The 22,312-nt window shown below is 45.7% G+C and overlaps 16 non-coding genes across 16 annotated transcripts; all 16 read right to left on the reverse strand.

Moving 5' to 3' along the window:
* Positions 1–21: 21 nt before the first annotated feature.
* Positions 22–92, reverse strand: trnag-gcc (transfer RNA glycine (anticodon GCC)). The gene has a single exon. It is a non-coding gene; the product is annotated as a tRNA-Gly (tRNA).
* A 1,409-nt stretch (positions 93–1,501) lies between these two features.
* trnag-gcc (transfer RNA glycine (anticodon GCC)) lies at positions 1,502–1,572 on the reverse strand. Its single transcript has one exon. It is a non-coding gene; the product is annotated as a tRNA-Gly (tRNA).
* Positions 1,573–2,977: 1,405 nt separating this feature from the next.
* On the reverse strand, positions 2,978–3,047 carry trnag-gcc (transfer RNA glycine (anticodon GCC)). Its single transcript has one exon. It is a non-coding gene; the product is annotated as a tRNA-Gly (tRNA).
* A 1,403-nt stretch (positions 3,048–4,450) lies between these two features.
* On the reverse strand, positions 4,451–4,521 carry trnag-gcc (transfer RNA glycine (anticodon GCC)). Its single transcript has one exon. It is a non-coding gene; the product is annotated as a tRNA-Gly (tRNA).
* Positions 4,522–5,930: 1,409 nt separating this feature from the next.
* trnag-gcc (transfer RNA glycine (anticodon GCC)) lies at positions 5,931–6,001 on the reverse strand. The gene has a single exon. It is a non-coding gene; the product is annotated as a tRNA-Gly (tRNA).
* A 1,404-nt stretch (positions 6,002–7,405) lies between these two features.
* Positions 7,406–7,476, reverse strand: trnag-gcc (transfer RNA glycine (anticodon GCC)). The gene has a single exon. It is a non-coding gene; the product is annotated as a tRNA-Gly (tRNA).
* Positions 7,477–8,879: 1,403 nt separating this feature from the next.
* On the reverse strand, positions 8,880–8,950 carry trnag-gcc (transfer RNA glycine (anticodon GCC)). Its single transcript has one exon. It is a non-coding gene; the product is annotated as a tRNA-Gly (tRNA).
* Positions 8,951–10,339: 1,389 nt separating this feature from the next.
* On the reverse strand, positions 10,340–10,410 carry trnag-gcc (transfer RNA glycine (anticodon GCC)). Its single transcript has one exon. It is a non-coding gene; the product is annotated as a tRNA-Gly (tRNA).
* Positions 10,411–11,813: 1,403 nt separating this feature from the next.
* On the reverse strand, positions 11,814–11,884 carry trnag-gcc (transfer RNA glycine (anticodon GCC)). The gene has a single exon. It is a non-coding gene; the product is annotated as a tRNA-Gly (tRNA).
* A 1,389-nt stretch (positions 11,885–13,273) lies between these two features.
* trnag-gcc (transfer RNA glycine (anticodon GCC)) lies at positions 13,274–13,344 on the reverse strand. Its single transcript has one exon. It is a non-coding gene; the product is annotated as a tRNA-Gly (tRNA).
* A 1,403-nt stretch (positions 13,345–14,747) lies between these two features.
* trnag-gcc (transfer RNA glycine (anticodon GCC)) lies at positions 14,748–14,818 on the reverse strand. Its single transcript has one exon. It is a non-coding gene; the product is annotated as a tRNA-Gly (tRNA).
* Positions 14,819–16,207: 1,389 nt separating this feature from the next.
* trnag-gcc (transfer RNA glycine (anticodon GCC)) lies at positions 16,208–16,278 on the reverse strand. The gene has a single exon. It is a non-coding gene; the product is annotated as a tRNA-Gly (tRNA).
* Positions 16,279–17,682: 1,404 nt separating this feature from the next.
* Positions 17,683–17,753, reverse strand: trnag-gcc (transfer RNA glycine (anticodon GCC)). Its single transcript has one exon. It is a non-coding gene; the product is annotated as a tRNA-Gly (tRNA).
* A 1,403-nt stretch (positions 17,754–19,156) lies between these two features.
* trnag-gcc (transfer RNA glycine (anticodon GCC)) lies at positions 19,157–19,227 on the reverse strand. Its single transcript has one exon. It is a non-coding gene; the product is annotated as a tRNA-Gly (tRNA).
* Positions 19,228–20,616: 1,389 nt separating this feature from the next.
* On the reverse strand, positions 20,617–20,687 carry trnag-gcc (transfer RNA glycine (anticodon GCC)). The gene has a single exon. It is a non-coding gene; the product is annotated as a tRNA-Gly (tRNA).
* A 1,408-nt stretch (positions 20,688–22,095) lies between these two features.
* On the reverse strand, positions 22,096–22,166 carry trnag-gcc (transfer RNA glycine (anticodon GCC)). The gene has a single exon. It is a non-coding gene; the product is annotated as a tRNA-Gly (tRNA).
* Positions 22,167–22,312: the final 146 nt, after the last annotated feature.

Below are 22,312 nucleotides of genomic sequence, written 5' to 3' on the forward strand. Positions count from 1 at the left end.
CTGAAATACTTCCATAAACACTGCATTGGCCGGGAATCGAACCCGGGTCTCCCGCGTGGCAGGCGAGAATTCTACCCCTGAACCACCAATGCTCACATTACGAACACATTCAAGTTTAAAGATAGTGCAATTAGTGTTTAATTTTTGTTAATAAAAGGCGAAGAACAACAAAGAACCTCATATTCTGAAGATAGAAACATAGAAACTTAGAAAGTAGGTGCAGGAGTAGGCCATTCGTCCCTTCCAGCCAGCACCACCATTCAATATGATCATGGCTGAGCATGCAACTTCACTTCCCCTTCCTGATTTCTCTCCATGCCCCTTGATCACTTTAGCCGTAAGGGCCATATCTCACTCTCTTTTGAGTATATCTATCCAACTGGCTTCCACATCTTTCTGTGGTACAGAATTCCACAGGTTCACAATGATCTGAGTGAAGAAGATTCTCCTCGTGTCGGTCCTAAATGGCTTACACTTTATCCTTAGACAGTGACCGCTGGTACTGGGCTTCCTTTATTCGGACTGCGGGAACCTTTTTACGCCATCAAACCTGTCCGTTCCCGACCAAATTTTAAATGTTTCTATGAGCTCCCCTCTCATTCTTCTAAATTCCAGCGAGTATAAGCCTCGTCGATCCAGTCTTTCTTCATGTCAGTCCTGCCATCCCTGGAATCAATCTGGTGAATATTCGCCACACTCCCTCAAAAGCAAGAATGTCCTTCCTCAGATTAGATGATCATAACTGCACACAATACTCAAGGTCTGGTCTCAGCAAGGTGCTGTACAAGTCTCCATGCTCCGATACCCTAATCTCCTCGCTATGAAGGCCAGCATGACATTTGGCTTCCTTTACTGCATGCTGTACCTGTATGTATGAATGACTTCAACGACTGATGTACCAAAATACCCAGGTCTCAATACCCCTCCGCTTTTACAAATCGGTCAACATTCAGATAACATTCTACCTTCAAGGTTTTGCCACCAAAGTGGATAAACTCACACTTATCTTCATTATATGGCATCTGCCATCCACCGAATCTGTCCAATTCCGCTGCAGCCTCCTAGCAAGCAGCTCGCACTGCAACCCAGCTTGGTGTGATTTGCAAAGTTGGAGATATTACATTGATGGAATTATTGAAAATCGCCACAGCTCGAGGAAACGGTACCGCCGCTCCTTTCTGCTCCTCCTTATTAAACTGCCGCCCAGACTTGCTCCCGCTCTTTCAACACCCGCTCATCTCTGCTGCCGTGCTGCAAACAGCCACTCCTGTGTGTTCTCGCTTTTTAAATTGCCGCCTCCCTCTGCTCGTGCTATTTGAAAAATAACTCAAATCCTTTACTCCCTCACGTTACAAGCGATCCTCACTGCTCCCGCTCTTGAAACCGAAGGATATCTGTGCCCCCGCTCATTTAACAGCCGCTCCTCTCTGTGTACGCTCTTGAAACAGTCGGGGAAGTTTAATTTTTAAATACACGCTTTCTGAAATACTTCCATAAACACTGCATTGGCCGGGAATCGAACCCGGGTCTCCCGCGTGGCAGGCGAGAATTCTACCCCTGAACCACCAATGCTCACGTTACGGACGCATTCAAGTTTAAAGATAGTGCAATTAGTGTTTAATTTTTGTTAATAAAAGGCGAAGAACAACAAAGCACCTCATATTCTGAAGATAGAAACATAGAAACTTAGAAAGTAGGTGCAGGAGTAGGCCATTCGTCCCTTCCAGCCAGCACCACCATTCAATATGATCATGGCTGAGCATGCAACTTCACTTCCCCTTCCTGATTTCTCTCCATGCCCCTTGATCACTTTAGCCGTAAGGGCCATATCTCACTGTCTTTTGAGTATATCTATCCAACTGGCTTCCACATCTTTCTGTGGTACAGAATTCCACAGGTTCACAATGATCTGAGTGAAGAAGATGCTCCTCGTATCGGTCCTAAATGGTTTACACTTTATCCTTAGACAGTGACCGCTGGTACTGGGCTTCCTTTATTCGGACTGCGGGAACCTTTTTACGCCATCAAACCTGTCCATTCCCGACCAAATTTTAAATGTTTCTATGAGCTCCCCTCTCATTCTTCTAAATTCCAGCGAGTATAAGCCTCGTCGATCCAGTCTTTCTTCATGTCAGTCCTGCCATCCCTGGAATCAATCTGGTGAATATTCGCTACACTCCCTCAAAAGCAAGAATGTCCTTCCTCAGATTAGATGATCATAACTGCACACAATACTCAAGGTCTGGTCTCAGCAAGGTGCTGTACAAGTCTCCATGCTCCGATACCCTAATCTCCTCGCTATGAAGGCCAGCATGACATTTGGCTTCCTTTACTGCATGCTGTACCTGTATGTATGAATGACTTCAACGACTGATGTACCAAAATACCCAGGTCTCAATACCCCTCCGCTTTTACAAATCGGTCAACATTCAGATAACATTCTACCTTCAAGGTTTTGCCACCAAAGTGGATAAACTCACACTTATCTTCATTATATGGCATCTGCCATCCACCGAATCTGTCCAATTCCGCTGCAGCCTCCTAGCAGCTCGCACTGCAACCCAGCTTGGTGTGATTTGCAAAGTTGGAGATATTACATTGATGGAATTATTGAAAATCGCCACAGCTCGAGGAAACGGTACCGCCGCTCCTTTCTGCTCCTCCTTATTAAACTGCCGCCCAGACTTGCTCCCGCTCTTTCAACACCCGCTCATCTCTGCTGCCGTGCTGCAAACAGCCACTCCTGTGTGTTCTCGCTTTTTAAATTGCCCGCTTCCCTCTGCTCGTGCTATTTGAAAAATAACTCAAATCCTTTACTCCCTCACGTTACAAGCGATCCTCACTGCTCCCGCTCTTTGTACCGAAGGATATCTGTGCCCCCGCTCATTTAACAGCCGCTCCTCTCTGTGTACGCTCTTGAAACAGTCGGGAAGTTTAATTTTTAAATGCACGCTTTCTGAAATACTTCCATAAACACTGCATTGGCCAGGAATCGAACCCGGGTCTCCGCGTGGCAGGCGAGAATTCTACCCCTGAACCACCAATGCTCACATTAGGAACACATTCAAGTTTAAAGATAGTGCAATTAGTGTTTAATTTTTGTTAATAAAAGGCGAAGAACAACAAAGCACCTCATATTCTGAAGATAGAAACATAGAAACTTAGAAAGTAGGTGCAGGAGTAGGCCATTTGTCCCTTCCAGCCAGCACCACCATTCAATATGATCATGGCTGAGCATGCAACTTCACTTCCCCTTCCTGATTTCTCTCCATGCCCCTTGATCACTTTAGCCGTAAGGGCCATATCTCACTGTCTTTTGAGTATATCTATCCAACTGGCTTCCACATCTTTCTGTGGTACAGAATTCCACTGGTTCACAATGATCTGAGTGAAGAAGATGCTCCTCGTGTCGGTCCTAAATGGTTTACACTTTATCCTTAGACAGTGACCGCTGGTACTGGGCTTCCTTTATTCGGACTGCGGGAACCTTTTTACGCCATCAAACCTGTCCATTCCCGACCAAATTTTAAATGTTTCTATGAGGGTCCCTCTCATTCTTCTAAATTCCAGCGAGTATAAGCCTCGTCGATCCAGTCTTTCTTCATGTCAGTCCTGCCATCCCTGGAATCAATCTGGTGAATATTCGCTGCACTCCCTCAAAAGCAAGAATGTCCTTCCTCAGATTAGATGATCATAACTGCACACAATACTCAAGGTCTGGTCTCAGCAAGGTGCTGTACAAGTCTCCATGCTCCGATACCCTAATCTCCTCGCTATGAAGGCCAGCATGACATTTGGCTTCCTTTACTGCATGCTGTACCTGTATGTATGAATGACTTCAACGACTGATGTACCAAAATACCCAGGTCTCAATACCCCTCCGCTTTTACAAATCGGTCAACATTCAGATAACATTCTACCTTCAAGGTTTTGCCACCAAAGTGGATAAACTCACACTTATCTTCATTATATGGCATCTGCCATCCACCGAATCTGTCCAATTCCGCTGCAGCCTCCTAGCAGCTCGCACTGCAACCCAGCTTGGTGTGATTTGCAAAGTTGGAGATATTACATTGATGGAATTATTGAAAATCGCCACAGCTCGAGGAAACGGTACCGCCGCTCCTTTCTGCTCCTCCTTATTAAACTGCCGCCCAGACTTGCTCCCGCTCTTTCAACACCCGCTCATCTCTGCTGCCGTGCTGCAAACAGCCACTCCTGTGTGTCTCGCTTTTTAAATTGCTGCTTCCCTCTGCTCGTGCTATTTGAAAAATAACTCAAATCCTTTACTCCCTCACGTTACAAGCGATCCTCACTGCTCCCGCTCTTTGTACCGAAGGATATCTGTGCCCCCGCTCATTTAACAGCGGCTCCTCTCTGTGTACGCTCTTGAAACAGTCGGGAAGTTTAATTTTTAAATGCACGCTTTCTGAAATACTTCCATAAACACTGCATTGGCCGGGAATCGAACCCGGGTCTCCCGCGTGGCAGGCGAGAATTCTACCCCTGAACCACCAATGCTCACATTACGAACACATTCAAGTTTAAAGATAGTGCAATTAGTGTTTAATTTTTGTTAATAAAAGGCGAAGAACAACAAAGAACCTCATATTCTGAAGATAGAAACATAGAAACTTAGAAAGTAGGTGCAGGAGTAGGCCATTCGTCCCTTCCAGCCAGCACCACCATTCAATATGATCATGGCTGAGCATGCAACTTCACTTCCCCTTCCTGATTTCTCTCCATGCCCCTTGATCACTTTAGCCGTAAGGGCCATATCTCACTCTCTTTTGAGTATATCTATCCAACTGGCTTCCACATCTTTCTGTGGTACAGAATTCCACAGGTTCACAATGATCTGAGTGAAGAAGATTCTCCTCGTGTCGGTCCTAAATGGCTTACACTTTATCCTTAGACAGTGACCGCTGGTACTGGGCTTCCTTTATTCGGACTGCGGGAACCTTTTTACGCCATCAAACCTGTCCATTCCCGACCAAATTTTAAATGTTTCTATGAGCTCCCCTCTCATTCTTCTAAATTCCAGCGAGTATAAGCCTCGTCGATCCAGTCTTTCTTCATGTCAGTCCTGCCATCCCTGGAATCAATCTGGTGAATATTCGCCACACTCCCTCAAAAGCAAGAATGTCCTTCCTCAGATTAGATGATCATAACTGCACACAATACTCAAGGTCTGGTCTCAGCAAGGTGCTGTACAAGTCTCCATGCTCCGATACCCTAATCTCCTCGCTATGAAGGCCAGCATGACATTTGGCTTCCTTTACTGCATGCTGTACCTGTATGTATGAATGACTTCAACGACTGATGTACCAAAATACCCAGGTCTCAATACCCCTCCGCTTTTACAAATCGGTCAACATTCAGATAACATTCTACCTTCAAGGTTTTGCCACCAAAGTGGATAAACTCACACTTATCTTCATTATATGGCATCTGCCATCCACCGAATCTGTCCAATTCCGCTGCAGCCTCCTAGCAAGCAGCTCGCACTGCAACCCAGCTTGGTGTGATTTGCAAAGTTGGAGATATTACATTGATGGAATTATTGAAAATCGCCACAGCTCGAGGAAACGGTACCGCCGCTCCTTTCTGCTCCTCCTTATTAAACTGCCGCCCAGACTTGCTCCCGCTCTTTCAACACCCGCTCATCTCTGCTGCCGTGCTGCAAACAGCCACTCCTGTGTGTTCTCGCTTTTTAAATTGCCGCCTCCCTCTGCTCGTGCTATTTGAAAAATAACTCAAATCCTTTACTCCCTCACGTTACAAGCGATCCTCACTGCTCCCGCTCTTGAAACCGAAGGATATCTGTGCCCCCGCTCATTTAACAGCCGCTCCTCTCTGTGTACGCTCTTGAAACAGTCGGGGAAGTTTAATTTTTAAATACACGCTTTCTGAAATACTTCCATAAACACTGCATTGGCCGGGAATCGAACCCGGGTCTCCCGCGTGGCAGGCGAGAATTCTACCCCTGAACCACCAATGCTCACGTTACGGACGCATTCAAGTTTAAAGATAGTGCAATTAGTGTTTAATTTTTGTTAATAAAAGGCGAAGAACAACAAAGCACCTCATATTCTGAAGATAGAAACATAGAAACTTAGAAAGTAGGTGCAGGAGTAGGCCATTCGTCCCTTCCAGCCAGCACCACCATTCAATATGATCATGGCTGAGCATGCAACTTCACTTCCCCTTCCTGATTTCTCTCCATGCCCCTTGATCACTTTAGCCGTAAGGGCCATATCTCACTGTCTTTTGAGTATATCTATCCAACTGGCTTCCACATCTTTCTGTGGTACAGAATTCCACAGGTTCACAATGATCTGAGTGAAGAAGATGCTCCTCGTATCGGTCCTAAATGGTTTACACTTTATCCTTAGACAGTGACCGCTGGTACTGGGCTTCCTTTATTCGGACTGCGGGAACCTTTTTACGCCATCAAACCTGTCCATTCCCGACCAAATTTTAAATGTTTCTATGAGCTCCCCTCTCATTCTTCTAAATTCCAGCGAGTATAAGCCTCGTCGATCCAGTCTTCCTTCATGTCAGTCCTGCCATCCCTGGAATCAATCTGGTGAATATTCGCTACACTCCCTCAAAAGCAAGAATGTCCTTCCTCAGATTAGATGATCATAACTGCACACAATACTCAAGGTCTGGTCTCAGCAAGGTGCTGTACAAGTCTCCATGCTCCGATACCCTAATCTCCTCGCTATGAAGGCCAGCATGACATTTGGCTTCCTTTACTGCATGCTGTACCTGTATGTATGAATGACTTCAACGACTGATGTACCAAAATACCCAGGTCTCAATACCCCTCCGCTTTTACAAATCGGTCAACATTCAGATAACATTCTACCTTCAAGGTTTTGCCACCAAAGTGGATAAACTCACACTTATCTTCATTATATGGCATCTGCCATCCACCGAATCTGTCCAATTCCGCTGCAGCCTCCTAGCAGCTCGCACTGCAACCCAGCTTGGTGTGATTTGCAAAGTTGGAGATATTACATTGATGGAATTATTGAAAATCGCCACAGCTTGAGGAAACGGTACCGCCGCTCCTTTCTGCTCCTCCTTATTAAACTGCCGCCCAGACTTGCTCCCGCTCTTTCAACACCCGCTCATCTCTGCTGCCGTGCTGCAAACAGCCACTCCTGGGTGTGCTCGCTTTTTAAATTGCCGCTTCCCTCTGCTCGTGCTATTTGAAAAATAACTCAAATCCTTTACTCCCTCACGTTACAAGCGATCCTCACTGCTCCCGCTCTTTGTACCGAAGGATATCTGTGCCCCCGCTCATTTAACAGCCGCTCCTCTCTGTGTACGCTCTTGAAACAGTCGGGAAGTTTAATTTTTAAATGCACGCTTTCTGAAATACTTCCATAAACACTGCATTGACCAGGAATCGAACCCGGGTCTCCCGCGTGGCAGGCGAGAATTCTACCCCTGAACCACCAATGCTCACATTCGGAACACATTCAAGTTTAAAGATAGTGCAATTAGTGTTTAATTTTTGTTAATAAAAGGCGAAGAACAACAAAGCACCTCATATTCTGAAGATAGAAACATAGAAACTTAGAAAGTAGGTGCAGGAGTTGGCCATTCCTCCCTTCCAGCCAGCACCACCATTCAATATGATCATGGCTGAGCATGCAACTTCACTTCCCCTTCCTGATTTCTCTCCATGCCCCTTGATCACTTTAGCCGTAAGGGCCATATCTCACTGTCTTTTGAGTATATCTATCCAACTGGCTTCCACATCTTTCTGTGGTACAGAATTCCACAGGTTCACAATGATCTGAGTGAAGAAGATGCTCCTCGTGTCGGTCCTAAATGGTTTACACTTTATCCTTAGACAGTGACCGCTGGTACTGGGCTTCCTTTATTCGGACTGCGGGAACCTTTTTACGCCATCAAACCTGTCCATTCCCGACCAAATTTTAAATGTTTCTATGAGCTCCCCTCTCATTCTTCTAAATTCCAGCGAGTATAAGCCTCGTCGATCCAGTCTTTCTTCATGTCAGTCCTGCCATCCCTGGAATCAATCTGGTGAATATTCGCTACACTCCCTCAAAAGCAAGAATGTCCTTCCTCAGATTAGATGATCATAACTGCACACAATACTCAAGGTCTGGTCTCAGCAAGGTGCTGTACAAGTCTCCATGCTCCGATACCCTAATCTCCTCGCTATGAAGGCCAGCATGACATTTGGCTTCCTTTACTGCATGCTGTACCTGTATGTATGAATGACTTCAACGACTGATGTACCAAAATACCCAGGTCTCAATACCCCTCCGCTTTTACAAATCGGTCAACATTCAGATAACATTCTACCTTCAAGGTTTTGCCACCAAAGTGGATAAACTCACACTTATCTTCATTATATGGCATCTGCCATCCACCGAATCTGTCCAATTCCGCTGCAGCCTCCTAGCAGCTCGCACTGCAACCCAGCTTGGTGTGATTTGCAAAGTTGGAGATATTACATTGATGGAATTATTGAAAATCGCCACAGCTCGAGGAAACGGTACCGCCGCTCCTTTCTGCTCCTCCTTATTAAACTGCCGCCCAGACTTGCTCCCGCTCTTTAGCACCCGCTCATCTCTGCTGCCGTGCTGCAAACAGCCACTCCTGTGTGTTCTCGCTTTTTAAATTGCCGCTTCCCTCTGCTCGTGCTATTTGAAAAATAACTCAAATCCTTTACTCCCTCACGTTACAAGCGATCCTCACTGCTCCCGCTCTTTGTACCGAAGGATATCTGTGCCCCCGCTCATTTAACAGCCGCTCCTCTCTGTGTACGCTCTTGAAACAGTCGGGAAGTTTAATTTTTAAATACACGCTTTCTGAAATACTTCCATAAACACTGCATTGGCCGGGAATCGAACCCGGGTCTCCCGCGTGGCAGGCGAGAATTCTACCCCTGAACCACCAATGCTCACATTACGAACACATTCAAGTTTAAAGATAGTGCAATTAGTGTTTAATTTTTGTTAATAAAAGGCGAAGAACAACAAAGCACCTCATATTCTGAAGATAGAAACATAGAAACTTAGAAAGTAGGTGCAGGAGTAGGCCATTCGTCCCTTCCAGCCAGCACCACCATTCAATATGATCATGGCTGAGCATGCAACTTCACTTCCCCTTCCTGATTTCTCTCCATGCCCCTTGATCACTTTAGCCGTAAGGGCCATATCTCACTGTCTTTTGAGTATATCTATCCAACTGGCTTCCACATCTTTCTGTGGTACAGAATTCCACAGGTTCACAATGATCTGAGTGAAGAAGATTCTCCTCGTGTCGGTCCTAAATGGTTTACACTTTATCCTTAGACAGTGACCGCTGGTACTGGGCTTCCTTTATTCGGACTGCGGGAACCTTTTTACGCCATCAAACCTGTCCATTCCCGACCAAATTTTAAATGTTTCTATGAGCTCCCCTCTCATTCTTCTAAATTCCAGCGAGTATAAGCCTCGTCGATCCAGTCTTTCTTCATGTCAGTCCTGCCATCCCTGGAATCAATCTGGTGAATATTCGCTACACTCCCTCAAAAGCAAGAATGTCCTTCCTCAGATTAGATGATCATAACTGCACACAATACTCAAGGTCTGGTCTCAGCAAGGTGCTGTACAAGTCTCCATGCTCCGATACCCTAATCTCCTCGCTATGAAGGCCAGCATGACATTTGGCTTCCTTTACTGCATGCTGTACCTGTATGTATGAATGACTTCAACGACTGATGTACCAAAATACCCAGGTCTCAATACCCCTCCGCTTTTACAAATCGGTCAACATTCAGATAACATTCTACCTTCAAGGTTTTGCCACCAACGTGGATAAACTCACACTTATCTTCATTATATGGCATCTGCCATCCACCGAATCTGTCCAATTCCGCTGCAGCCTCCTAGCAGCTCGCACTGCAACCCAGCTTGGTGTGATTTGCAAAGTTGGAGATATTACATTGATGGAATTATTGAAAATCGCCACAGCTCGAGGAAACGGTACCGCCGCTCCTTTCTGCTCCTCCTTATTAAACTGCCGCCCAGACTTGCTCCCGCTCTTTCAACACCCGCTCATCTCTGCTGCCGTGCTGCAAACAGCCACTCCTGTGTGTTCTCGCTTTTTAAATTGCCGCTTCCCTCTGCTCGTGCTATTTGAAAAATAACTCAAATCCTTTACTCCCTCACGTTACAAGCGATCCTCACTGCTCCCGCTCTTTGTACCGAAGGATATCTGTGCCCCCGCTCATTTATGTGTGCGCTCTTGAAACAGTCGGGAAGTTCAATTTTTAAATACACGCTTTCTGAAATACTTCCATAAACACTGCATTGGCCGGGAATCGAACCCGGGTCTCCCGCGTGGCAGGCGAGAATTCTACCCCTGAACCACCAATGCTCACATTCGGAACACATTCAAGTTTAAAGATAGTGCAATTAGTGTTTAATTTTTGTTAATAAAAGGCGAAGAACAACAAAGCACCTCATATTCTGAAGATAGAAACATAGAAACTTAGAAAGTAGGTGCAGGAGTTGGCCATTCGTCCCTTCCAGCCAGCACCACCATTCAATATGATCATGGCTGAGCATGCAACTTCACTTCCCCTTCCTGATTTCTCTCCATGCCCCTTGATCACTTTAGCCGTAAGGGCCATATCTCACTGTCTTTTGAGTATATCTATCCAACTGGCTTCCACATCTTTCTGTGGTACAGAATTCCACAGGTTCACAATGATCTGAGTGAAGAAGATGCTCCTCGTGTCGGTCCTAAATGGTTTACACTTTATCCTTAGACAGTGACCGCTGGTACTGGGCTTCCTTTATTCGGACTGCGGGAACCTTTTTACGCCATCAAACCTGTCCATTCCCGACCAAATTTTAAATGTTTCTATGAGCTCCCCTCTCATTCTTCTAAATTCCAGCGAGTATAAGCCTCGTCGATCCAGTCTTTCTTCATGTCAGTCCTGCCATCCCTGGAATCAATCTGGTGAATATTCGCTACACTCCCTCAAAAGCAAGAATGTCCTTCCTCAGATTAGATGATCATAACTGCACACAATACTCAAGGTCTGGTCTCAGCAAGGTGCTGTACAAGTCTCCATGCTCCGATACCCTAATCTCCTCGCTATGAAGGCCAGCATGACATTTGGCTTCCTTTACTGCATGCTGTACCTGTATGTATGAATGACTTCAACGACTGATGTACCAAAATACCCAGGTCTCAATACCCCTCCGCTTTTACAAATCGGTCAACATTCAGATAACATTCTACCTTCAAGGTTTTGCCACCAAAGTGGATAAACTCACACTTATCTTCATTATATGGCATCTGCCATCCACCGAATCTGTCCAATTCCGCTGCAGCCTCCTAGCAGCTCGCACTGCAACCCAGCTTGGTGTGATTTGCAAAGTTGGAGATATTACATTGATGGAATTATTGAAAATCGCCACAGCTCGAGGAAACGGTACCGCCGCTCCTTTCTGCTCCTCCTTATTAAACTGCCGCCCAGACTTGCTCCCGCTCTTTAGCACCCGCTCATCTCTGCTGCCGTGCTGCAAACAGCCACTCCTGTGTGTTCTCGCTTTTTAAATTGCCGCTTCCCTCTGCTCGTGCTATTTGAAAAATAACTCAAATCCTTTACTCCCTCACGTTACAAGCGATCCTCACTGCTCCCGCTCTTTGTACCGAAGGATATCTGTGCCCCCGCTCATTTAACAGCCGCTCCTCTCTGTGTACGCTCTTGAAACAGTCGGGAAGTTTAATTTTTAAATACACGCTTTCTGAAATACTTCCATAAACACTGCATTGGCCGGGAATCGAACCCGGGTCTCCCGCGTGGCAGGCGAGAATTCTACCCCTGAACCACCAATGCTCACATTACGAACACATTCAAGTTTAAAGATAGTGCAATTAGTGTTTAATTTTTGTTAATAAAAGGCGAAGAACAACAAAGCACCTCATATTCTGAAGATAGAAACATAGAAACTTAGAAAGTAGGTGCAGGAGTAGGCCATTCGTCCCTTCCAGCCAGCACCACCATTCAATATGATCATGGCTGAGCATGCAACTTCACTTCCCCTTCCTGATTTCTCTCCATGCCCCTTGATCACTTTAGCCGTAAGGGCCATATCTCACTGTCTTTTGAGTATATCTATCCAACTGGCTTCCACATCTTTCTGTGGTACAGAATTCCACAGGTTCACAATGATCTGAGTGAAGAAGATTCTCCTCGTGTCGGTCCTAAATGGTTTACACTTTATCCTTAGACAGTGACCGCTGGTACTGGGCTTCCTTTATTCGGACTGCGGGAACCTTTTTACGCCATCAAACCTGTCCATTCCCGACCAAATTTTAAATGTTTCTATGAGCTCCCCTCTCATTCTTCTAAATTCCAGCGAGTATAAGCCTCGTCGATCCAGTCTTTCTTCATGTCAGTCCTGCCATCCCTGGAATCAATCTGGTGAATATTCGCTACACTCCCTCAAAAGCAAGAATGTCCTTCCTCAGATTAGATGATCATAACTGCACACAATACTCAAGGTCTGGTCTCAGCAAGGTGCTGTACAAGTCTCCATGCTCCGATACCCTAATCTCCTCGCTATGAAGGCCAGCATGACATTTGGCTTCCTTTACTGCATGCTGTACCTGTATGTATGAATGACTTCAACGACTGATGTACCAAAATACCCAGGTCTCAATACCCCTCCGCTTTTACAAATCGGTCAACATTCAGATAACATTCTACCTTCAAGGTTTTGCCACCAACGTGGATAAACTCACACTTATCTTCATTATATGGCATCTGCCATCCACCGAATCTGTCCAATTCCGCTGCAGCCTCCTAGCAGCTCGCACTGCAACCCAGCTTGGTGTGATTTGCAAAGTTGGAGATATTACATTGATGGAATTATTGAAAATCGCCACAGCTCGAGGAAACGGTACCGCCGCTCCTTTCTGCTCCTCCTTATTAAACTGCCGCCCAGACTTGCTCCCGCTCTTTCAACACCCGCTCATCTCTGCTGCCGTGCTGCAAACAGCCACTCCTGTGTGTTCTCGCTTTTTAAATTGCCGCTTCCCTCTGCTCGTGCTATTTGAAAAATAACTCAAATCCTTTACTCCCTCACGTTACAAGCGATCCTCACTGCTCCCGCTCTTTGTACCGAAGGATATCTGTGCCCCCGCTCATTTATGTGTGCGCTCTTGAAACAGTCGGGAAGTTCAATTTTTAAATACACGCTTTCTGAAATACTTCCATAAACACTGCATTGGCCGGGAATCGAACCCGGGTCTCCCGCGTGGCAGGCGAGAATTCTACCCCTGAACCACCAATGCTCACGTTACGAACACATTCAAGTTTAAAGATAGTGCAATTAGTGTTTAATTTTTGTTAATAAAAGGCGAAGAACAACAAAGCACCTCATATTCAGAAGATAGAAACATAGAAACTTAGAAAGTAGGTGCAGGAGTAGGCCATTCGTCCCTTCCAGCCAGCACCACCATTCAATATGATCATGGCTGAGCATGCAACTTCACTTCCCCTTCCTGATTTCTCTCCATGCCCCTTGATCACTTTAGCCGTAAGGGCCATATCTCACTGTCTTTTGAGTATATCTATCCAACTGGCTTCCACATCTTTCTGTGGTACAGAATTCCACAGGTTCACAATGATCTGAGTGAAGAAGATTCTCCTCGTGTCAGTCCTAAATGGTTTACACTTTATCCTTAGACAGTGACCGCTGGTACTGGGCTTCCTTTATTCGGACTGCGGGAACCTTTTTACGCCATCAAACCTGTCCATTCCCCACCAAATTTTAAATGTTTCTATGAGCTCCCCTCTCATTCTTCTAAATTCCAGCGAGTATAAGCCTAGTCGATCCAATCTTTCTTCATGTCAGTCCTGCCATCCCTGGAATCAATCTGGTGAATATTCGCTACACTCCCTCAAAAGCAAGAATGTCCTTCCTCAGATTAGATGATCATAACTGCACACAATACTCAAGGTCTGGTCTCAGCAAGGTGCTGTACAAGTCTCCATGCTCCGATACCCTAATCTCCTCGCTATGAAGGCCAGCATGACATTTGGCTTCCTTTACTGCATGCTGTACCTGTATGTATGAATGACTTCAACGACTGATGTACCAAAATACCCAGGTCTCAATACCCCTCCGCTTTTACAAATCGGTCAACATTCAGATAACATTCTACCTTCAAGGTTTTGCCACCAAAGTGGATAAACTCACACTTATCTTCATTATATGGCATCTGCCATCCACCGAATCTGTCCAATTCCGCTGCAGCCTCCTAGCAGCTCGCACTGCAACCCAGCTTGGTGTGATTTGCAAAGTTGGAGATATTACATTGATGGAATTATTGAAAATCGCCACAGCTCGAGGAAACGGTACCGCCGCTCCTTTCTGCTCCTCCTTATTAAACTGCCGCCCAGACTTGCTCCCGCTCTTTAGCACCCGCTCATCTCTGCTGCCGTGCTGCAAACAGCCACTCCTGTGTGTTCTCGCTTTTTAAATTGCCGCTTCCCTCTGCTCGTGCTATTTGAAAAATAACTCAAATCCTTTACTCCCTCACGTTACAAGCGATCCTCACTGCTCCCGCTCTTTGTACCGAAGGATATCTGTGCCCCCGCTCATTTAACAGCCGCTCCTCTCTGTGTACGCTCTTGAAACAGTCGGGAAGTTTAATTTTTAAATACACGCTTTCTGAAATACTTCCATAAACACTGCATTGGCCGGGAATCGAACCCGGGTCTCCCGCGTGGCAGGCGAGAATTCTACCCCTGAACCACCAATGCTCACGTTACGAACACATTCAAGTTTAAAGATAGTGCAATTAGTGTTTAATTTTTGTTAATAAAAGGCGAAGAACAACAAAGCACCTCATATTCTGAAGATAGAAACATAGAAACTTAGAAAGTAGGTGCAGGAGTAGGCCATTCGTCCCTTCCAGCCAGCACCACCATTCAATATGATCATGGCTGAGCATGCAACTTCACTTCCCCTTCCTGATTTCTCTCCATGCCCCTTGATCACTTTAGCCGTAAGGGCCATATCTCACTGTCTTTTGAGTATATCTATCCAACTGGCTTCCACATCTTTCTGTGGTACAGAATTCCACAGGTTCACAATGATCTGAGTGAAGAAGTTGCTCCTCGTGTCGGTCCTAAATGGTTTACACTTTATCCTTAGACAGTGACCGCTGGTACTGGGCTTCCTTTATTCGGACTGCGGGAACCTTTTTACGCCATCAAACCTGTCCATTCCCGACCAAATTTTAAATGTTTCTATGAGCTCCCCTCTCATTCTTCTAAATTCCAGCGAGTATAAGCCTAGTCGATCCAGTCTTTCTTCATGTCAGTCCTGCCATCCCTGGAATCAATCTGGTGAATATTCGCTACACTCCCTCAAAAGCAAGAATGTCCTTCCTCAGATTAGATGATCATAACTGCACACAATACTCAAGGTCTGGTCTCAGCAAGGTGCTGTACAAGTCTCCATGCTCCGATACCCTAATCTCCTCGCTATGAAGGCCAGCATGACATTTGGCTTCCTTTACTGCATGCTGTACCTGTATGTATGAATGACTTCAACGACTGATGTACCAAAATACCCAGGTCTCAATACCCCTCCGCTTTTACAAATCGGTCAACATTCAGATAACATTCTACCTTCAAGGTTTTGCCACCAACGTGGATAAACTCACACTTATCTTCATTATATGGCATCTGCCATCCACCGAATCTGTCCAATTCCGCTGCAGCCTCCTAGCAGCTCGCACTGCAACCCAGCTTGGTGTGATTTGCAAAGTTGGAGATATTACATTGATGGAATTATTGAAAATCGCCACAGCTCGAGGAAACGGTACCGCCGCTCCTTTCTGCTCCTCCTTATTAAACTGCCGCCCAGACTTGCTCCCGCTCTTTCAACACCCGCTCATCTCTGCTGCCGTGCTGCAAACAGCCACTCCTGTGTGTTCTCGCTTTTTAAATTGCCGCTTCCCTCTGCTCGTGCTATTTGAAAAATAACTCAAATCCTTTACTCCCTCACGTTACAAGCGATCCTCACTGCTCCCGCTCTTTGTACCGAAGGATATCTGTGCCCCCGCTCATTTCTGTGTGCGCTCTTGAAACAGTCGGGAAGTTCAATTTTTAAATACACGCTTTCTGAAATACTTCCATAAACACTGCATTGGCCGGGAATCGAACCCGGGTCTCCCGCGTGGCAGGCGAGAATTCTACCCCTGAACCACCAATGCTCACGTTACGAACACATTCAAGTTTAAAGATAGTGCAATTAGTGTTTAATTTTTGTTAATAAAAGGCGAAGAACAACAAAGCACCTCATATTCAGAAGATAGAAACATAGAAACTTAGAAAGTAGGTGCAGGAGTAGGCCATTCGTCCCTTCCAGCCAGCACCACCATTCAATATGATCATGGCTGAGCATGCAACTTCACTTCCCCTTCCTGATTTCTCTCCATGCCCCTTGATCACTTTAGCCGTAAGGGCCATATCTCACTGTCTTTTGAGTATATCTATCCAACTGGCTTCCACATCTTTCTGTGGTACACAATTCCACAGGTTCACAATGATCTGAGTGAAGAAGATTCTCCTCGTGTCAGTCCTAAATGGTTTACACTTTATCCTTAGACAGTGACCGCTGGTACTGGGCTTCCTTTATTCGGACTGCGGGAACCTTTTTACGCCATCAAACCTGTCCATTCCCCACCAAATTTTAAATGTTTCTATGAGCTCCCCTCTCATTCTTCTAAATTCCAGCGAGTATAAGCCTAGTCGATCCAATCTTTCTTCATGTCAGTCCTGCCATCCCTGGAATCAATCTGGTGAATATTCGCTACACTCCCTCAAAAGCAAGAATGTCCTTCCTCAGATTAGATGATCATAACTGCACACAATACTCAAGGTCTGGTCTCAGCAAGGTGCTGTACAAGTCTCCATGCTCCGATACCCTAATCTCCTCGCTATGAAGGCCAGCATGACATTTGGCTTTCTTTACTGCATGCTGTACCTGTATGTATGAATGACTTCAACGACTGATGTACCAAAATACCCAGGTCTCAATACCCCTCCGCTTTTACAAATCGGTCAACATTCAGATAACATTCTACCTTCAAGGTTTTGCCACCAACGTGGATAAACTGACACTTATCTTCATTATATGGCATCTGCCATCCACCGAATCTGTCCAATTCCGCTGCAGCCTCCGAGCAGCTCGCACTGCAACCCAGCTTGGTGTGATTTGCAAAGTTGGAGATATTACATTGATGGAATTATTGAAAATCGCCACAGCTCGAGGAAACGGTACCGCCGCTCCTTTCTGCTCCTCCTTATTAAACTGCCGCCCAGACTTGCTCCCGCTCTTTCAACACCCGCTCATCTCTGCTGCCGTGCTGCAAACAGCCACTCTTGTGTGTTCTCGCTTTTTAAATTGCCGCTTCCCTCTGCTCGTGCTATTTGAAAAATAACTCAAATCCTTTACTCCCTCACGTTGCAAGCGATCCTCACTGCTCCCGCTCTTTATACCGAAGGATATCTGTGCCCCCGCTCATTTAACAGCCGCTCCTCTCTGTGTGCGCTCTTGAAACAGTCGGGAAGTTCAATTTTTAAATACACGCTTTCTGAAATACTTCCATAAACACTGCATTGGCCGGGAATCGAACCCGGGTCTCCCGCGTGGCAGGCGAGAATTCTACCCCTGAACCACCAATGCTCACGTTACGAACACATTCAAGTTTAAAGATACTGCAATTAGTGTTTAATTTTTGTTGATAAAAGGCGAAGAACAACAAAGCACCTCATATTCTGAAGATAGAAACATAGAAACTTAGAAAGTAGGTGCAGGAGTAGGCCATTCGTCCCTTCCAGCCAGCACCACCATTCAATATGATCATGGCTGAGCATGCAACTTCACTTCCCCTTCCTGATTTCTCTCCATGCCCCTTGATCACTTTAGCCGTAAGGGCCATATCTCACTGTCTTTTGAGTATATCTATCCAACTGGCTTCCACATCTTTCTGTGGTACAGAATTCCACAGGTTCACAATGATCTGAGTGAAGAAGATGCTCCTCGTGTCGGTCCTAAATGGTTTACACTTTATCCTTAGACAGTGACCGCTGGTACTGGGCTTCCTTTATTCGGACTGCGGGAACCTTTTTACGCCATCAAACCTGTCCATTCCCGACCAAATTTTAAATGTTTCTATGAGCTCCCCTCTCATTCTTCTAAATTCCAGCGAGTATAAGCCTCGTCGATCCAGTCTTTCTTCATGTCAGTCCTGCCATCCCTGGAATCAATCTGGTGAATATTCGCTACACTCCCTCAAAAGCAAGAATGTCCTTCCTCAGATTAGATGATCATAACTGCACACAATACTCAAGGTCTGGTCTCAGCAAGGTGCTGTACAAGTCTCCATGCTCCGATACCCTAATCTCCTCGCTATGAAGGCCAGCATGACATTTGGCTTCCTTTACTGCATGCTGTACCTGTATGTATGAATGACTTCAACGACTGATGTACCAAAATACCCAGGTCTCAATACCCCTCCGCTTTTACAAATCGGTCAACATTCAGATAACATTCTACCTTCAAGGTTTTGCCACCAAAGTGGATAAACTCCCATTTATCTTCATTATATGGCATCTGCCATCCACCGAATCTGTCCAATTCCGCTGCAGCCTCCTAGCAGCTCGCACTGCAACCCAGCTTGGTGTGATTTGAAAAGTTGGAGATATTACATTGATGGAATTATTGAAAATCGCCACAGCTCGAGGAAACGGTACCGCCGCTCCTTTCTGCTCCTCCTTATTAAACTGCCGCCCAGACTTGCTCCCGCTCTTTCGCACCCGCTCATCTCTGATGCCGTGCTGCAAACAGCCACTCCTGTGTGTTCTCGCTTTTTAAATTGCCGCTTCCCTCTGCTCGTGCTATTTGAAAAATAACTCAAATCCTTTACTCCCTCACGTTACAAGCGATCCTCACTGCTCCCGCTCTTTGTACCGAAGGATATCTGTGCCCCCGCTCATTTAACAGCCGCTCCTCTCTGTGTACGCTCTTGAAACAGTCGGGAAGTTTAATTTTTAAATACACGCTTTCTGAAATACTTCCATAAACACTGCATTGGCCGGGAATCGAACCCGGGTCTCCCGCGTGGCAGGCGAGAATTCTACCCCTGAACCACCAATGCTCACATTACGAACACATTCAAGTTTAAAGATAGTGCAATTAGTGTTTAATTTTTGTTAATAAAAGGCGAAGAACAACAAAGCACCTCATATTCTGAAGATAGAAACATAGAAACTTAGAAAGTAGGTGCAGGAGTAGGCCATTCGTCCCTTCCAGCCAGCACCACCATTCAATATGATCATGGCTGAGCATGCAACTTCACTTCCCCTTCCTGATTTCTCTCCATGCCCCTTGATCACTTTAGCCGTAAGGGCCATATCTCACTGTCTTTTGAGTATATCTATCCAACTGGCTTCCACATCTTTCTGTGGTACAGAATTCCACAGGTTCACAATGATCTGAGTGAAGAAGATTCTCCTCGTGTCGGTCCTAAATGGTTTACACTTTATCCTTAGACAGTGACCGCTGGTACTGGGCTTCCTTTATTCGGACTGCGGGAACCTTTTTACGCCATCAAACCTGTCCATTCCCGACCAAATTTTAAATGTTTCTATGAGCTCCCCTCTCATTCTTCTAAATTCCAGCGAGTATAAGCCTCGTCGATCCAGTCTTTCTTCATGTCAGTCCTGCCATCCCTGGAATCAATCTGGTGAATATTCGCTACACTCCCTCAAAAGCAAGAATGTCCTTCCTCAGATTAGATGATCATAACTGCACACAATACTCAAGGTCTGGTCTCAGCAAGGTGCTGTACAAGTCTCCATGCTCCGATACCCTAATCTCCTCGCTATGAAGGCCAGCATGACATTTGGCTTCCTTTACTGCATGCTGTACCTGTATGTATGAATGACTTCAACGACTGATGTACCAAAATACCCAGGTCTCAATACCCCTCCGCTTTTACAAATCGGTCAACATTCAGATAACATTCTACCTTCAAGGTTTTGTAACCAACGTGGATAAACTCACACTTATCTTCATTATATGGCATCTGCCATCCACCGAATCTGTCCAATTCCGCTGCAGCCTCCTAGCAGCTCGCACTGCAACCCAGCTTGGTGTGATTTGCAAAGTTGGAGATATTACATTGATGGAATTATTGAAAATCGCCACAGCTCGAGGAAACGGTACCGCCGCTCCTTTCTGCTCCTCCTTATTAAACTGCCGCCCAGACTTGCTCCCGCTCTTTCAACACCCGCTCATCTCTGCTGCCGTGCTGCAAACAGCCACTCCTGTGTGTTCTCGCTTTTTAAATTGCCGCTTCCCTCTGCTCGTGCTATTTGAAAAATAACTCAAATCCTTTACTCCCTCACGTTACAAGCGATCCTCACTGCTCCCGCTCTTTGTACCGAAGGATATCTGTGCCCCCGCTCATTTCTGTGTGCGCTCTTGAAACAGTCGGGAAGTTCAATTTTTAAATACACGCTTTCTGAAATACTTCCATAAACACTGCATTGGCCGGGAATCGAACCCGGGTCTCCCGCGCGGCAGGCGAGAATTCTACCCCTGAACCACCAATGCTCACGTTACGAACACATTCAAGTTTAAAGATACTGCAATTAGTGTTTAATTTTTGTTAATAAAAGGCGAAGAACAACAAAGCACCTCATATTCTGAAGATAGAAACATAGAAACTTAGAAAGTAGGTGCAGGAGTAGGCCATTCGTCCCTTCCAGCCAGCACCACCATTCAATATGATCATGGCTGAGCATGCAACTTCACTTCCCCTTCCTGATTTCTCTCCATGCCCCTTGATCACTTTAGCCGTAAGGGCCATATCTCACTGTCTTTTGAGTATATCTATCCAACTGGCTTCCACATCTTTCTGTGGTACATAATTCCACAGGCTCACAATGATCTGAGTGAAGAAGATTCTCCTCGTGTCGGTCCTAAATGGTTTACACTTTATCCTTAGACAGTGACCGCTGGTACTGGGCTTCCTTTATTCGGACTGCGGGAACCTTTTTACGCCATCAAACCTGTCCATTCCCGACCAAATTTTAAATGTTTCTATGAGCTCCCCTCTCATTCTTCTAAATTCCAGCGAGTATAAGCCTAGTCGATCCAATCTTTCTTCATGTCAGTCCTGCCATCCCTGGAATCAATCTGGTGAATATTCGCTACACTCCCTCAAAAGCAAGAATGTCCTTCCTCAGATTAGATGATCATAACTGCACACAATACTCAAGGTCTGGTCTCAGAAAGGTGCTGTACAAGTCTCCATGCACCGATACCCTAATCTCCTCGCTATGAAGGCCAGCATGACATTTGGCTTCCTTTACTGCATGCTGTACCTGTATGTATGAATGACTTCAACGACTGATGTACCAAAATACCAAGGTCTCAATACCCCTCCGCTTTTACAAATCGGTCAACATTCAGATAACATTCTATCTACCTTCAAGGTTTTGCCACCAAAGTGGATAAACTCACACTTATCTTCATTATATGGCATCTGCCATCCACCGAATCTGTCCAATTCCGCTGCAGCCTCCTAGCAGCTCGCACTGCAACCCAGCTTGGTGAGATTTGCAAAGTTGGAGATATTACATTGATGGAATTATTGAAAATCGCCACAGCTCGAGGAAACGGTACCGCCGCTCCTTTCTGCTCCTCCTTATTAAACTGCCGCCCAGACTTGCTCCCGCTCTTTCAACACCCGCTCATCTCTGCTGCCGTGCTGCAAACAGCCACTCCTGTGTGTTCTCGCTTTTTAAATTGCCGCTTCCCTCTGCTCGTGCTATTTGAAAAATAACTCAAATCCTTTACTCCCTCACGTTACAAGCGATCCTCACTGCTCCCGCTCTTTGTACCGAAGGATATCTGTGCCCCCGCTCATTTAACAGCCGCTCCTCTCTGTGTGCGCTCTTGAAACAGTCGGGAAGTTCAATTTTTACATACACGCTTTCTGAAATACTTCCATAAACACTGCATTGGCCGGGAATCGAACCCGGGTCTCCCGCGTGGCAGGCGAGAATTCTACCCCTGAACCACCAATGCTCACGTTACGAACACATTCAAGTTTAAAGATAGTGCAATTAGTGTTTAATTTTTGTTAATAAAAGGCGAAGAACAACAAAGCACCTCATATTCTGAAGATAGAAACATAGAAACTTAGAAAGTAGGTGCAGGAGTAGGCCATTCGT

Source organism: Pristiophorus japonicus, unplaced genomic scaffold (genome assembly GCF_044704955.1).
Source record: "Pristiophorus japonicus isolate sPriJap1 unplaced genomic scaffold, sPriJap1.hap1 HAP1_SCAFFOLD_270, whole genome shotgun sequence".
Taxonomy (NCBI): domain Eukaryota; kingdom Metazoa; phylum Chordata; class Chondrichthyes; family Pristiophoridae; genus Pristiophorus; species Pristiophorus japonicus.